Raw genomic sequence first — 3,712 nt, forward strand, 5'->3', positions numbered from 1 at the left:
AACAAAAAATTTCTCAATTTGTATGGAAATACAAAAAACCTCGAATAGCCAAAGCAATCTTCAGAAAGAAGAATGGAACTGGAGGAATCAACCTGCCTGACTTCAGACTATACTACAAAGCCACAGTCATCAAGACAGTATGGTACTGGCACAAAGACATAAATATAGATCAATGGAACAGAATAGAAAGCCCAGAGATAAATCCACGAACCTATGGACAACTTATCTGCAACAAAGGAGGCAAGGATATACAATGGAAAAAAGACAACCTCTTTAACAAGTGGTGCTGGGAAAGCTGGTCAACCACTTGTAAAAGAATGAAACTAGAACACTTTCTAACACCATACACAAAAATAAACTCAAAATGGATTAAAGATCTAAATGTAAGACCAGAAACTATAAAACTCCTAGAGGAGAACATAGGCAAAACACTCTCCGACATAAACCACAGCAAGATCCTCTATGACCCACCTCCCAGAATATTGGAAATAAAAGCAAAACTAAACAAATGGGACCTAATGAAACTTAAAAGCTTTTGCACAACAAAGGAAACTATAAGTAAGGTGAAAAGACAGCCCTCAGATTGGGAGAAAATAATAGCAAATGAAGCAACAGACAAAGGATTAATCTCAAAAATATACAAGCAACTCCTGCAGCTCAATTCCAGAAAAATAAATGACCCAATCAAAAAATGGGCCAAAGAACTAAACAGACATTTCTCCAAAGAAGACATACAGATGGCTAACAAACACATGAAAAGATGCTCAACATCACTCATTATCAGAGAAATGCAAATCAAAACCACAATGAGGTACCATTACACGCCAGTCAGGATGGCTGCTATCCAAAAGTCTACAAGCAATAAATGCTGGAGAGGGTGTGGAGAAAAGGGAACCCTTACACTGTTGGTGGGAATGCAAACTAGTACAGCCACTATGGATAACAGTGTGGAGATTTCTTAAAAACTGGAAATAGAACTGCCATATGACCCAGCAATCCCACTTCTGGGCATACACACTGAGGAAACCAGATCTGAAAGAGACACGTGCACCCCAATGTTCATCACAGCACTGTTTATAATAGCCAGGACATGGAGTAACCTAGATGCCCATCAGCAGATGAATGGATAAGGAAGCTGTGGTACATATACACCATGGAATATTACTCAGCCATTAAAAAGAATTCATTTGAATCAGTTCTAATGAGATGGATGAAACTGGAGCCCATTATACAGAGTGAAGTAAGCCAGAAAGATAAAGACCAATACAGTATACTAACACATATATATGGAATTTAGAAAGATGGTAATGATAACCCTATATGCAAAACAGAAAAAGAGACACAGATGTACAGAACAGACTTTGGGACTCTGTGGGAGAAGGCGAGGGTGTGATGTTCTGAGAGAATAGCACTGAAACAAGTATACTATCAAGGGTGAAACAGATCACCAGCCCAGGTTGGATGCATGAGACAAGTGCTCGGGCCTGGTACACTGGGAAGACCCAGAGGGATGGGATGGGGAGGGAGGCGGGAGCGGTGATCGGGATGGGGAATACATGTAAATCCATGGCTGATTCATGTCAATGTATGACAAAACCCACTACAATATCGTAAAGTAATTAGCCTCCAACTAATAAAAATAAATGAAAAAAATAAATAATATAAAATGTTAAAAAAAAATAATAAAATAAAATAAGTCAGTCATGAGTATTCATTGGAAGGACTGATGCTGAAGCTGAAGCGCCCATACTTTGGCCACCTGATGGGAAGAGCTGACTCCTAAGAAAAGACTCTGATGCTGGAGAAGATTGACGTCAGGAGGAGAACGGGATGACAGAGGACGAAATGGTTGGATGGTATCACTGCCTCAATGGACATGAGTTTGAGCAAGGTCTGGGAGATGGTGAAGGACAAGGAAGCCTGGTGTGCTATAGTCCATGGGGTCACAAAGAGTCAAACATGACCTAGCAATTAAACAACAACAAATGGAGGACTAATCTGGTGTGCTTGGTATTATTTTTTTTTATTTGCTATTTTGGAAAATTATAGGTTGAATTTATAATTAATAGTAAACACATAGGAACCAAGACAATATTTTTTAAATTAAAGGTCCAGGATTTTTAGCTTCAAGTGGCAGAAAAGGGACTGTACAAGAAAGGCAACATGCTCCTAGTACACTTTAAAGCTTATATAATCATAATAATATTAAATATCAAATAATGATTTAACAAAATTGTGTTATAAATATACTGAGGTAATTGGGAAAAATAATTGGTGGTGAGTATGGAAGGAGATACACATATACATGTCTATATATTTACATATAATATTAAATATTATATATAAGCCTATAATATTTATATAATATACTTTCTATATAAATATATGTAAAATCTATTTTTTTTAGGAATAAAGCTGTTTAAATCACAGCATTGAGGGAGTTCAATATCTTCAGCCTAATACTACTGACTTTAATCTGCTGCACAGGAGTGAAGTGTCCAATGTCAGCAGATCCATAGAAGTAAACAGATAAGCAGAAAAAAAAGCTTCCTAAAGTATTTCATTCTTACCCTGGGTGCAGCCATAGCTTAACGGTCTGCAGAGTAAGTTAGCCTCAAGAAAAGAAAGGGACACTGGTTATAGTTAGAGGGATATATTACATAAAGTGAAAGGAGTACATATGAGTTTACAACATATGCAATATACGCAGGGTGTCATATATAATCTAAAACATTGAAAATAAACAAATAGTTTAAAAGCATCAGAGAGATGAAATTTGTACAAAAATATGGAAGAATATAACAGAAAGAGCACTTTACAATTATTAAAGGAGATTGCCTCTAGTATGAAGAATTTGTGGTGGTGATTCAGGTAGCTTTTTTCCTTATATGATAGCATTATTTGGCTTTTTACACTACATGCTTTTATAAGTTTAACAAAATTCATAAAATAAAAAAGAAAACATAGGGGACAAAATATAAGTAAAGGCAAATTAAAAGCATATACAGTGTTTATCGTTACCGTTGTTCAGTCGGTCAGTTGTCTCTGACTCTTTGTGAACCCATGAACTACAGCAGGCCAAGCTTCCCTGTCCTTCCCTGTCCTTATCTCCCTGAGTTTGCTCAAACCCATGTCCACTGAATCAGTGTTGCCTCAATGTTTACATACCCTCCACTGTTCATTTCAACACTGTTTCACAATACCCAAGACATGAAAGCATCCTAAATATCCATCAGCAGATGAACGGATAAAGAAGGTATCACATACATATGTGTGTATATATAGATAATGGAATATTAACCATCAATTAAAAAGAATGAAATAATGCCATTTGCAAATTTCTTTTTTAATTATAAAAAGAAAATAATTGTAGCCACCTTAAAAAAAGAATGTACAATGTTTACCCTTGGAAACCTAAGAATTAAAAGAACTATTCTTCATTCTCTAAGAGATATCACAGAACATGAATTCTTATTACAAACAAAAAAAAATTTTTTAAAGAGTACAAGTCAAAGCAAAGGATTTCATTAAACAGAATAAAAAAAAAGGAACCAAATTGACAAAGTTAAAGAATTGAAAGAAAAATCAACACTACAGAGAATGCCACTTTAAAAGTAATACTAACAACAAAATAAAATTAATGCAACAGAAAATGTCTTAGACACAGCGGCAAGATTGAATGCTGCTGCTAAGTCACTTCAGTCGTGTCCGA

The sequence above is a fragment of the Cervus canadensis genome, chromosome 5 (genome assembly GCF_019320065.1).
Source record: "Cervus canadensis isolate Bull #8, Minnesota chromosome 5, ASM1932006v1, whole genome shotgun sequence".
NCBI classification, from domain to species: domain Eukaryota; kingdom Metazoa; phylum Chordata; class Mammalia; order Artiodactyla; family Cervidae; genus Cervus; species Cervus canadensis.